The sequence below is a fragment of the Panthera tigris genome, chromosome B2 (genome assembly GCF_018350195.1).
Source record: "Panthera tigris isolate Pti1 chromosome B2, P.tigris_Pti1_mat1.1, whole genome shotgun sequence".
Taxonomy (NCBI): domain Eukaryota; kingdom Metazoa; phylum Chordata; class Mammalia; order Carnivora; family Felidae; genus Panthera; species Panthera tigris.
In genome coordinates, this window is record NC_056664.1 from 128909641 (window position 1) to 128923565 (window position 13925).

Genomic DNA, 13925 nt, shown 5'->3' on the forward strand with positions numbered 1-13925 from the left:
CTTTTGGCAAGGTTAGCGTGCCAGGTTTCAAAAGTCGAGTCTATTTACTGCATACCAAATACACACAAATGCTTCAAAAAGCGGCATTAAAAACGGCCAGCTGAAAGAATGTTTTGTTCAAGTCAACTTGGCTTGGCCGGTGACAATTTGTCGGAGTTTCACACTTCGTCCCGAGGAGCCCCGGACCCCGTCACGTACGCGGCGCGTCGGCACCGGCACACCCTCCCCAGCGCGGCACGGAGCCCAGGACGGTCCTCGCTCCGCGGCAATGCCGCCGCCCCGCCGCCCCCAGGCCCGCAGCGGGCCCCACCGCCACCGAGCCGGGCCACGAGCACCCCAACCACCTACCCTGCGGGGTCAAGAGCCCCCCGGAACTCAGGCGAGGCAGCTCGGGCGCGCCGCCTCCGCGGCCATGACGGCGACCCGGGGAAGCACCCCGCGCGCCAAGGCCCGCGGTCCGCCGGGCTGGGAGGAGAGCCGCCCCGTCCGTTCGTCCGTCCGTCCGCCAGGAGAGTGAGGCCAGAATACGCCCCAGACGTGTCTAAATCAAGGCTCGGGGCGGTACCGACGGGCTGAATGACAAATGGCAGATGCCGTGGGCTTTGCCGCCCTCGGCAGCCGCGAGGATGGCTGCGCCGAGGAGGCCGCGCACAGGCGGAGCCCGGGAGCCGGAACGGCGCGTCCGCGAGGAGGGCGCTGGGGCCCCTGGCGGGGGCGTCACGTGGCAGGAGGAGGCCCCGCTGGGGAGCCAGGGGGTCGGCGGCCTGGGCGGAGGAAGAGGACAGGCGCCCAGACGCCTGGCCGATTGAGTCATCCGTGTGGGCTAAGCCAAGGTCGCCCAGGTGCAGAGCTGGCGCAGGTAGACCCGAAGCAGCCCGAAGCCCCGTACGGTATCGAAGACTGTTCCCTCAAGTCACCACCAGGATGAGCCGCCCCGAGCCAAATCATAAACGAGAAACACGACAGATGCTAGGAGAACGCCGCAATAAGCCGGATTCACTTACCTCCTATCCGTGCAGTGTTGAAATAATGGCAGCCTAACTGTGACCACTAATTGTGAGCCAGGCACGGTTCTAAGCGCTTCGCAGGTAAATAAAGTAGTCCTCGTGACTACCCTGGGAGAAGCACTTCTACTCCCGTCTTTCACTTGAGGATACTAAGGCACAGAAAGATTAGACGGAAATGATTGTATGGTTCTGGAATCCTACTATGTACGCTTTAAGTAATTCAAAAATATTCAGTGCTATTTGAATTTAAGAAAAAGAAACGGAAGCAAATCTCCAGCAGTTGCTTTCTTTGCTACACGATATACATTCCTAAAAGAGGCCTATAAACGTGAAGCAAAATGAAAGGCACGAGGAGTTCACTGCAGATTTCAGACAGTCTCCTAGCTTTGAAATAGAGGTTAAGCGCATCGTACAATTCCACCCACCTTCATCGCAATCTTCCGGTTTCCACTGCTTGCATTACTCTTGGCTTACTGGCTCTTAGAACATTCACAAGTTCTTATTTGCCCACCTTATTCTCCCAGATGTTCAGTCTTAATTCTGTATTTGAACGAATTCAATATTCATCATAATGTATGCATTCCTAAATTCTCTATTTTTATTTCTTAATGGCCTGCCCTCTTTTCCAAGTAGTTTTCTTAAGGAAGGTTTATAGAATACCTTAAGGTTTTATCTGCTTTTTAGCTCTACACATAAAAACTGAGCAGGGTAAATATTTTGGATTCACACCTTTCTTCAAACCCAACAGAACAAAATGGCAATCGCTTCTTTGATTTTTGACATCAGATTTTTGTGGAGAGATCTGAATCCTTGTGATTTTCTCCCTGGGAGGTAATCTGATTTTTCTACTTGAATGCCTGAAGAGTATTTTTCTTTTTTTTTTTTTAATCATTAAAACCAGATCCCTATCTGGGCTATGTCTCAGTGGCAATTATTCTCTATCAGCATTCCCCTCCCAGTATATAGTGTGATCTTTCAGTTTATGGATTCCATTCTCCTTTTCTTAGTATAGCATCCCATTCATATTATACATCTGAGTAAGTTTATCTTTCATCGGTTGGATTTTTTACTACAGAGTCACCAGTTGTTCTTATACTTGATTTTTGTCCTTCCGCATCCATCTTCTTGTGATTTGCACGTACTCCAATTCTCTCAAAATATTCTGTTCACTTATTTTTCTAGTTTACTGGATTTTAAAATCATGGTTTTAAACCTTAATTTTCTTGGCTATGCAATTTCCCTTTTCATCACATTCTCATCTTATACTCTCCTTAGCTGTTCTTTCTGTATTCTTTTTTTTTCCTGTAGTGTGAAACACATATAAAGAATACAAATTTCTGCTCATGAGTTATGTTTTCTTCCAGCCTTAGTTTCTTGTCTTTTACAGGCTATTTTCCTTTCTTCCCACTCCCATGTTATAGCATGTTTGCATAATAGCTATGTCATTATCTCTTATCTTGTTTATCCTTAAAAGTTGATACCAGACCGTGTATTTGCACTCATATGCTGGGACTGAATTCCTGGTGCACTTTTCTCTTCGCCTGAGATGTGTTGGTCTTCTCTAACCTGAGCTTCAGTTTTAGGGTTGAGTGTGGTTGCTATCTACCCCCCTTTCTGCCACCCGAGGGTTTAAGGATGAGAGGAGGGGCAATGGGGGATTGAAGAACTCAGCTTGAAATGGAGCATAGAGCTTGCTGGGAGAAGTCAGCCATCACTTCTGAAATTCCTTAAATCCTCACCAGCCCTCCTTCAAGCCAGGCAAGGAGTAGCCCATGCCTGTGAACTTCAGTTCGTTTGCCCATTTTAACATAGTACCCCAGAAGGTGGCGAACTTTCCTGCTTCCAGCAAAAATCCAACAGTGGCTCATAAAGATTCCTAGACGTTTTATGGGGATGCCACCGACTTCTTTCCCAATTGGAGGACATTTGTGAAGATTCTCAAAATTTGGTCTGATCATCTTTTTCCTCAGTATGTCTTGTGGGGAGAGGGGTGGAAGGTTGTAGACATATATCACATTTAGTGGAATCTCTGGTTTCTTTGCTTTCCCATCACTTCTCACATTTTACATTATACATTATGTTACATTATAAGGTACTTCTTTCTTTGGTTGCAGGTGAGCTGTTTTACTTTGTGTGGTTTAGGGTTTTAATTTTGATTTTCTTAGTGTTTGTGCCGTATTTATCCATAAGTCAGTTAACCAGACTCCCTTATTGGTAATGAATTGTATGAAAATCCTTTTTTAAGTTATCTCCACAAAGTTCTTCAAACATCTATATGTTGACTTGGTAACTGTAATACCCTCCTTTTCCCTAAGCCTTCCCTCAATGACCCGTGCCTTTGGATGACAGTGTGCCCCAACAAAGGTTCTGGAGCAGAGATTGCAAACTCCAATCTCTATGAAGTTTAAAACAATGAGGAATGAGATTGTAGTAAAGTGAAAAGAACATTCTTTGTGCAAGGGGCAGATGCTGTACAGCTCAAGCCAATTGCCACCATGTTGGAATTCAGGGCACTATTGCCAAATCTCTATAATTCAGGACAAGCTCGGTATCTGGCCTTTAAATATAAAATTTCCTAATTTTGGAAATGGTGTGGAGGCCAAATGAAGTACCTCTCAAGGCCAAACTGGACCCATGGGTTACGAGTGTGGTCCCAGTTATAGAGAAGCACTCAGCATAAATTCCATGATCTGTTTTATTTTTGTAAGCATTTTGAGATACAGGCTTATTCTTCAGACTCTCTTCAATGACTTCTTAAAATGTCTTTAGCAAGTATAAAGCAAGAAGATTCATGCTGACATATTTACAATTTGATACAGCATGTTAGGACCCAGCACTTTCAGGAACAGATGTTACCAGGGGTAACAGCTATGATTGGGCTAAAATCAATACCATGTGAGCAGAGTGTTTACATAGATATGACAACCTTAAAAATAGCAGGAAAAAATATTTTCAATTGATGCAGAAAACACCTTTGACAAAATCCAACACCCATTCTTGAAAAAAAAAAAAAAACAACAGGAAAGAAAAGAAACTTCTTCAAGTTGATAATGGACGTATTTGTTTCCTATAGCTGCTGCAATAAATTACCACAAGTTTGTGGCTAAAACAAGAAATTTATTCTCTCTCAGTCCTGGAGGCCAGAAGTACACAAAATCACCGTGTCAGTGGGGCTTCACTCCCTCTAGTGGCTCTAGAGTAGAATCCTTCCTTGCCTCTTCCAGCTTTTGGAGGCTGTTTCCTTCCTTCTCTGGTTTCCTTGGCTTCCTTGGCTTCTGGCCACATCACCCTTGGCATCTGGCCTCCCACCTCTGCCTCCGTTTTCACATCGTCTTATCCTTCTGTGTGTTGTGTGTTTTCTCTTCTGTAGGTCTAGCTTACCAGACACTTGCCATTGGATTTAGAACATACCTGAATTACTTGGGATGACCTCATCTCAAGATCATTAACTACATCTACAAAACCCCTTTTTTTCCAAATGACGTAACATTCTCAGTTTGGGGGATTAGGACATAGGCATATCCCACGGTGGGGGGGGGGGGAAGGGGACACCTTTCAACCTTCTATAATGGGCAAAATCCCAATTGGCTCTGCTGTGGAAATTGACTAGCTGATTCTAAACTTCATATGGAAATGAAAAGAATCTAGGATAGCAAAACAGAAAAAGAGGTTAAAAGTTGGGAGAATTACACTACTTGATTTTAAGGCCTATAAAGCTACAATAATCAAGTCAGGATGGTATTGGCATAAGGATAAATGGAACAGTATATGGAGTCCTGATATAGAGCCGCACAATATGATCTATTGATTGTGGACAAAGGTACAACATAATTCTACTGGAAAAAGGTCAATGGTGTGAAAACTGGTTTGTATGGAGAAAAAAACCCAGCTTATATTTATACTTCACATCATATACAAAAATAAAATCAAATTAGATCACAGACCTAAATAAAAAAGAAAGACAATAAAACTTTTAGAACTGTCCTGTGCAATAAGGTAGTCACTAGCCATGCTATTTAGCACTTAAAATGTGGCTAGTCCAAACTGAAATGTGCTATAAGTATAAACTGCAGTCTAGCTTTTGAAGACTTATGATAAGAATATAAAATATCTCAGTAATTTTTATATTGATTACCTGTTGAAATAATATTTTGGACATATTGGTTTAAATAGAATATATAATTGAAATTAACTTCAGCTTTTTTTTTTAATGTTGCTACTTAAATCTTAAAGTTATATATGTGACTCATAATGGTTTTGTTTGACAGGACTGTTCTAGAAGAAAAATCTAGGAATAGCAAAGACTGCTTGGGTTGGATATAAAAAGCAACAACCATGGAAGAATAAATTGGTAACCGGACTTTACCAGAAATAAAACCTCCTGTTCTTCAAAAGGAATTAAGAAGCCACGCCACATACTGAGAAAAAAAAAAATATTCACAATACATAGATCTGACATAGGACTTATATCAGAATATTTAAAGAATGCATACAACTCACTAATACAATAAATGCAATAGAAATGGGCAAAGACTTAAAAAGATACTTCATCAAAGAAGATATCTGAATGACCAATAAGTGCATAAGTGACACTTGATGTCACTTCCCCAATGACCATTAGAAATTAAAATCACAGTGAAATACCACTGTATACCCACTGGAATGGTTGAAAATTCAAAGACTGACAATACCAAGTGTTCTAAACAACGTGGGAAATCTAGAATTCTCATACACTGATGGTGGGAATATAAAATAGTACAACCTTTCTGAAAAACTGAAAGTTTCTTATAATGGTAAACACATACTTATACTATATACCCAGTAATCCCACTCCCAGGTATTTATCAAAGAGAAATAATAACTTACCTACACAAAGACTTCTACACAAATATTCACATTAGCCCCAATCTGGAAACAAATGGTAAGAAAATGAGCAAACAGGGCACCTGGGTGGCTCAGTAGGTTAAGCGTCCGACTTCGGCTCAGGTCATGAGCTCACAGTTTGTGAGTTCGAGCCCTCATCGGGCTCTGTGCTGACAGCTCAGAGCCTGGAGCCTGCTTTGGATTCTGTCTCCTTCTATCTCTGCCCCTCCCCCCACTTGTGCTGTTTCCCAAAAATAAATGTAAAAAAAAAATTTTTTAATAAAAAAAAAAAATGAGCAGATGATCATCTCATAGATGAATCTAAAAAACATTATGCTGAGTAAAAGAAGCCACACATAAGAGAAGACCTGCTATATAATTTCATTTATAGGAAATTTTAGTGGGGGAGAATCTAATCTATAGGAATAAAAACCAGATCAGTGTTTTCCTAGGGTGGATGGAGATGAGGCATGAGGGAACTCTGTGGGGTAATGGAAACGTCCTAGATCTCGATCAATGAGATAACTACATGGATCTATATATTTGTCAGACTTTGCCAAATACTACGCTTCCAATGAGTACATTTTGTTATATGTAAATTAAATCTCAGTGAAGTTCCTCTTCTATTCTTACCTGCATGGAATGGGGAGAAAGAAATTATAAGACTGTTTTTATCCTCATCTACTGTAGTTGGAATTAGTATTTACCTTCTGCTTTTTTGTTAACTTTTTCACGAACACCCCCTTATTCGTTATCACTTCATTTTCTCACCTGTGTGGGTTTAAATGGCAGAGATGAAACGCAAATCCACGTCTTTCCTCGGACGCCTAATCCAATGTTCTTTCACAATACAAGCAGCATTCTGCTTAACAGATTTGAACCAGGCAACTTGAAAAAATCTTTTAGTGAATTCAACTCAACAAATATTCAATAAGTGTTCAGATTTAATTTTCTTTAACCAAAATATAAGTAACACCTTAAAACCTAAATAAACATTTAGTTCTTTTGAGGCCCTTGGCTTCTGGCCAAATTACCTTGCTCACTGGCCTTCTGCTGGCCTTCCTCAATCTCCAAGTCCCTTCTTTTTTTAGAGACTGTAATTCTTGGCTCATAGGGCTCTCTCCCCTTCCTTACACTTGTCACTATTTGCAACGACTTCTCTATCCAGGTATCACTTCCTCAAACAGGACTCCCATGAGAACATTATTTTTCCCAAAGCAAAACTGATTAATGTCCATTTCTATCATGAACAGAGTGACATGTGGTGAACATAATAAACTGACAAGGCAATGTTTGGTATATGTAGTTCCTCTACTGACATTTTTTTTACGTTATGTGGTAAAGTTCTCCTGTTATATGCATATTGGAAAGTGTAACAAAATAATCATGTTGCTTCACCATGTACCAAGGATCAGGATGGTATGTGAGACAAGAGAACATGGCTGCTTGTGGCTCCTGACGAAGTGAGGATGATCCACTGATTTAAGCAGCTGTGTTTTTTGTTTTTATAGTAATATGTATGGATGTAATTCAAATTATATGAAGTATGGAGAAGAATTTTTTTTTTTTTAAAGAGCGAGACCGTGCATGCATGCGAGAGAGAGTAGGGGAAGGGCAGAGAGAGAGAATCTTAAGCAGGCTCTGTGCCCAATGCGGAGCCCGACACGGGGCTCCATCTCAACAATCCTGAGATCGTGGCCTGAGCTGAAATCAAGAGTCAGACGCTTAGCCAACTGAGCCACCCAGGCGCCCTTCCAATTTTTAAGTAGGAAAATTTTTAAGTAGCTTGAAATGAAGAAAATAGCAAAAAGATGGGGGGAAAAAACATTCACCTTTTATTAATAAACAACCAGAACCAGTCAGAAGTGATTGAAAATAGATTCAGTGGCATCAATTTTCACTCCTGTTTCATGTAGCATAAAAAAACCAAGTTGACAATGACCAAATGCTGACCTTTGGAGTGAAAAGTAAAAGTAGTGTACAAACGCCAAATATTGATATATATTTTTCTACTATAATTAAAATTTCCTCACAAAATTCAACAACAATAGGCAAAAAGGTACAAGACAAAGGGAAGGTGGTAGAGGCTTTTCATTACTTAGGAGTACCAGCCACTTATTCAAAGTAAAAGCGGATGTATGGCAGGCTGACCATACCTATTTCTCTTCTCCCTCCCAGAGCTCCGCCAAAACAGGGACATCAGAAGAGAGACATGAGCCACAGTTGAAAGAGTTCACCAGATTTTAAAGGACGAAAATCAAATGCAGGAGTGGTAAGTAACTTAAGAGTGGAGAAGTACCTACTGAGGGGCTGGATACTCAGGGGGACCAGTGTGCAAGAAGTCGAGTGTGGCGTTGTCAGGAAAGCGTTGGTTGAAAGCCTTTATTTTGCACACAGGGCAATTAGGTGACCAGATCCGTTCTCACACCCTGGGTAGTCTGGCAACCACACTTCCACCACCCCAGAGGAAACCAGAGTTATTATCTGGATGAACTAAACGGAGAGAGATGTTGAGACCCATAAGGTCAGAGGATTAAAACAGAAGAATTACTGAATATCTAGAAACTGAACTAAGGCACCAGATACTATTTGGTTTTAAATCTGTCATATACTTTTTATTCAAAATTTTTGAAAGCATTAAAAAAATTAAAACAACGAGCACTAATTGCACTAACTGCGTAACTGCTTCATCATATTTTTTTATTGTTCATCTTAAATTTTCTCTTTCTTTTTGGTATTAGCATTCTGATAGCCTGCCTGCCCTGTTAGTCCACGGACTTTACCAACAGTTACTCGTGATTATCAGAAGATATATTTTACTTCCCCTCCCAAAATGTCCCTAGTGACTCTTAAGTCTCTGCTTTAACACAAATTCCTATACCTTTACCCTAGAGAAGGGATTAGTGAACTATGGCCTGCGGGCCAAGTGTAGTCCCTAGGTCTCCTACCATACAGCCTGCAGGCTAAAAGTTCTACATTTTTTAGATGTTTCGGAAAAAAAAAATCAAAACAAAAATATTTGGTGATATGAATATTATACGAAATTAAATTTCAGTAGCCATAAATAAAGTTTTATTGGAACACAGCCGCTCTCATTCATCTATTGGAACACATATCATCTATGGCTGCTTTCATGCTATAACAGCAGCCATCTTGTATGTATGGCCCACAGAGCTGAAAATATTTGCTTGCCAGTCCTTTACAGAAAAAGGGCTGACACATGCCCTAGAGGTCCAGGCACAATCCTGACCTCAGCTCAAACTCTCATCTCTTGTTTTCTTTTTGTCCTTTGGCCTCCAATCCTCAATTATCCTGCAAGGTAATCTCATCTCAGATTACCCTGAGCTTCCCTGTCTCCTCTTTCTCTCTATTCCTATGGCTACCTATCCTACTGCCCTTTCCCTTGTGCCCTCTGATCCTCTCCACAATAGCAAGGCTGTGCATCTCCCTCCTTCTCCTCAAAGCTCTCTCCAGCTCTTCACTTTTACTAAAATGCCTGGCTCTCCTCAAAGATACCCTACACCCAAGGACATGGTTGGCAATTCCCAGTGGCCACACCACACTAGGAGAGCTTAAAAAGACAGGATGATTCTTACCCCCATCCCTACTGCTAAATCATTGTTCCTTTATTCACATAATAAGACATCTCCTTTTGGGCCCAGGACATCTGGCTCCTCCACAATTTCCCCACCGCTATTACAATCATCTAAGGACTGATCCACTATAGACCTTGAACAATGGAGGACTTTGGCAGTTGGCTCATATAATTTCTCCAATTGCCCCATCTTCCTGGGCCAATTCAACATCTACATGGGTGATTTATGCAATACCTTGGTCTTAGAATTCCTTCACTTCCTCCTAATGAAAAGACCTTCTCTCTATTCAAACTATCTTCTGAATCCATGACAACCTCCTAGACCTTCAACAGCCTGGAACAGCTCCATCCTAAAAATTTCAAACTCCAGCATCCCAACTTCTGACTGCAACTTCCGACCTTTTCAGGTCTCTCACTCTCTGCTCCCAGGATATTTATTCTGCAGTGAAACACACACACACACACACACACACACACACACACACACACACACCCAACATGCATGCGTACCTCCTCTGGTTTCAGTTTCTTCCCTAGCCAGCCTAGATTGCATAACTCATGATCTCCCCATGGTCTTCTTCATTTTGACACCCTGCCTTTGCATTGAACCAATCTCCAAAGCTACATCCCAGTCAACTGATAAGCATAGAAGGAATAATTTAGAAAAGTAATATTTATAACTATAATAAAAATTGATACATGCAAGAATCACCAAAGGATGCTAGAACTACTGAGTGAAAATTAGAGAGGAATAGGATATTTATAGTACACATAGTTTCTAAGCATCTATTTCCCCATAAATTTCTTAACAATTAAAAAAGGGAAAACCATAACTTGACAGCAAAGAAACCTAGCAAATACCGCCTTAATCAAGTGATGAAAGTTGGTATCATCAACGATGGGGTAGATGGACATATGCTTCTTGATGCAATGCATGGATAAGGACACATCACATACGTAGTATTCCTGCTAGAAACAGAACCTAAATTTACAAGAAGGAAACAAACAAATCAGAACTGAGGGACATTCAAAAAAAGACTAGACTGTATGTTCCAAAAACATCAATGTTATGGAGGACAAAGCTAAAAAAATCTTCCATACTGAATGAGATTCAAAATTCCACTGAATGCAATGCCTGGTAAGTCCTGGAGTATTCTTTTAAGCTACAAATTTTTTGCTGGCTGCTTCATTTGGTGAATCACATGACTCTTAATCTTGGGGTTGTGAGTTTGAGCCCCACACTGGGTGTAGATATTACTTAAAAATCTTAAAAATATATATTTAAACAATTGAAGAAACCTGAATATGGACTATATGTTCAATACTATTGTCCTGAGGTTAAATTTCTTGAGTAATAGTTGTACGGTCATTATGTAGAAGGTGGTCATGGTTCCTAGGAGATAAATGCTGGAATGTTTATGGTTCAACACTCAAAGTCTAACTTACATTCAATGGTTCAACACACATATCACATATATGAAAATGATAAGGCAAATGTGTAAATATTAATAATTGGTGAATCTGCATTTAGGATATAGGGGAGTTCATTCTTTCAACTTTTTGTTTTTGAAAGCTTCAAAACCACAAAAAGTTTATAAAAAACTCCAGCTCATATCCAACTACCTACAATGCTCCCATAGTCAGGCTGTTGAGAACTGCTAGAAAAACTCCTACAAATGAAAACGTGATTGAAGACTGAGCTATGCCCAATATTGCTTATTCAGCTTGCCACTCATTTGCTGGGGAGCTTTTCAAAACCTTTATCCCTCTCCTCAAACCATCTCAAACACCCTCACCATCTTCCTACTTCCTGGAAAGCCAAGATCAGCAAGAACAAACTCCCAATTTCTTCCCTGTCCCACCACCTATGAGCTTGTCTTTCTCATCCATCCTGTCCCTTGTTTTGCCCAGAGCTAATTCCTCCATGTGAATTCTCATGCCTTCCCAACTCTTCAAAAAACTTGTGCTGTCATTCAACACCCCTGTATCTCCTCCAAGGTCCATCTTTAACTCTCTACTGGCTTTCTCCTCTGTAAACAAACATATTAAAGTTTCTCCTAGCTTGAAAAAAATTAAACTCAAGCCTTAGATCTTCTCTAGCTACACTTTATAGTTCTGCTTCCACTCCACCCCTCCCCCCACCACAAAGCTTCTTGAGAGCAACCTCTGCTTGGGCGCTCTACTTCAACATCATTCCCAGGTCAGACTTAGGTCCCCGGTTGTCAGCTCTCCTCTGTCTCCCTCACTACTCTACCGATGCACTTCTGTAATCAGAAAGCCAATAGAAAGTCTTTCATCTGGGATCTCTCTACATTATCTGGTGTTATTCCCCACTCCTTCCTGCTCGGAAGGACCCTCTCTCCCACTGTCATTGGCGCCCTGCCCTTCTCTCTGGGACTCTTTCTTACTACTCTGACCATTCTTTCTGAGCCTTCTGGGAAGGGTAGTAGTCTCTACAAGGACGACTTTGCCAGGAAATTTCAACAACGTTCTCTTTCTTGGGCTCCTGAAATGTCCTTGGCCCTCTAGTCTTCTCAATTGAAACATTAACACCTAGGTGACCTCCTCTAAGCCAGCAGTAGTAGCAGCAGCAACAAATATATGCCAGGCACCACACTAAGCACCTTTATGTTTCATTAGCTTCTTTGACACAGCAATCTAAGCAGGTACTATTATTACCTCCATGGTACACATGAGGAAACAAAAGTTAGGGAGGGTAAAGAACTTGTCAAAAAATTTCTCAGCTAGTAAGTAATAAAGTTCAAAACTAATTCCATAGCCTGTGCTGTGCTACTCCCACAAAATCATTAAGAGAAGACAACATGGGCACAATGGCACATGACCAGAACAGAAACGAGATGGGTAACAGAACATTCTAGAAGATCTGAGTCCATACTACAAGATACTAAAAGTGAAGGAAAAAGGACTTCATGTTTCATATTTAATAACACCATGGGATGGGGTTAAGAGCCTCTGCAAGTTCTCTTTGGTTAGGAAATTTTAGCAGTTATTATTGTACTTTCTGTGTTACTGTTCTAAGGTTCATTAATATCTTTCCTAAGATTACTCCAAATGGAGATAATCTTCAAGGTATTGTACCTCTACTCTTTGTGAGTCTTTCTAATATCTTGGAGTTACTTTCCTGTTCTGTCCTTCAGGGACCATTTTTACAGGAAAAATAAACTTTTATAGAAAATGGGGTTTGCTCTTTCATGATGGAATAATTATACAGAGGAAGGATATAGAGAAATTCTAAATTGTCATGGTTTCCTCGCCTGCCTACAACTGTACAAAATTTGCAATACATGGTAAACATGGTGGGCACTTTTGTGAGCGGTACCTCTGAGATCAGATCCAGTAGATTTTCGTCCTATTGTCATTTTAAAGTCACTGACAGATTTATTTCACTCAGGCATGCCATCATAACAGTTGAGCTTTTAGGCAGTGGGAGTAATAAAATTCCACAAAGAAATTAAAGACTCTCAATGTCTGGATCGTGCAGTTCTTTTCCTTTGTGAAAGCAATTAGAAAGGTAAGGAGATCTAACTGTATATTGGTAGCATTCCAAGAGGGTTTCAAAAGGTCAGGTGGTCATGGAATCATAGAACTGAAAATTGAAAGATACCAGCTCTCTGGAAGGTAACTTAATATTCCTCATTTTACAGACGAGGCAATCAAGACCCAGAGAGGCTGACTAGTAAGAAATGAGAAGAGAGAGAAGATAGCTGCAGAAGAAGTGACCCAATGCTCTTATCTCAATCAGATCTGGGTCTTTAAAACCAGAGGGTCAGAATCACCCAAAGAACTTTCAAAATCCATATGCCGACAACAAACCACAGACTGGGAGAAAATATTTGCAAACCACAAATCTAATAAAGTCTTAAATACACAGACATACAAAAAGAACTTAAAACAACAACGCCAATTAAAAAATGGGCAAAAGACCCAAACAGGCCACTCGCCAAAGGAGATACATAGATGGTATAAACGCATATGAAAAGATGCTCAACACCATTTGTTATTAGGGAAATGCAAATTAAAACAAGGTACCACTACACATGCATAAGAATGGCCAAAACCCCCAAATCTGACAATACCAAATGCCAGCAAGCATGTAGAGCAGTAATCCATCATTGTTTGTGGACATATGAATTCACTTTGGCAGATTATTACAGAGCTGAACATAAACATCCCATCCCATGCAGCCACTGCTCTCCCTGGTATTTACTCAAGTGATTAGAAAACGTATGTCTACACAAAAGTCGGCACATAAATGTGTCTAGCAGCTTTATTCATAATCACCAAAATCTGGGAGCAACTAAGATGTGCCTCAAATGAATCAGTAAACAAACTATGATACACACCCATACAATAAAACATTCTTAAGCAATCAAAAGGAATGAGCTAATTCATGCAACATAGAAGAATCTTAAATGCATATTGCTAAGTAGACTTAGCAG